This window comes from Mastomys coucha, unplaced genomic scaffold (genome assembly GCF_008632895.1).
Source record: "Mastomys coucha isolate ucsf_1 unplaced genomic scaffold, UCSF_Mcou_1 pScaffold1, whole genome shotgun sequence".
In the NCBI taxonomy this organism is placed as follows: Eukaryota; Metazoa; Chordata; class Mammalia; order Rodentia; family Muridae; genus Mastomys; species Mastomys coucha.
This window is the reverse complement of record NW_022196891.1, coordinates 40,264,362-40,264,770: the sequence shown is the minus strand read 5'-3', so window position 1 is coordinate 40,264,770 and position 409 is coordinate 40,264,362.

Sequence of the window (409 nt, the reverse complement as noted above, 5' to 3'; positions counted from 1 at the left end):
ATGTATATATGTATATATATGTATATATGTATATATATATGTATATATATATATATACACACACACACACACACACACAAGGTACATTCTTTTAGGAAATACATTTAAGAACTCTTGAGGAATTATGATTTTGCTGTATCAGTGTTTCACTAATAGGTTAAGATCAAGGCAATATATTCAATCATCAAATCCAGACACTATTGTGGATGCCAGCAAGTGCTGGATGACAGGACCCAGACAGAGCTGTCTCCTGAGAGGCTCTGACAGTGCCTGACTAATACAGAAGTAGAGGCTCACAGCTATCCATTGGACTGAGCACAGGGTCTGCAATGAAGGAGCTAGAGCTGAAGGGTTTGCAGCCTCTTAGGACAAACAACAATATGAACTAACTAGTACCCTCAGAGCTCCC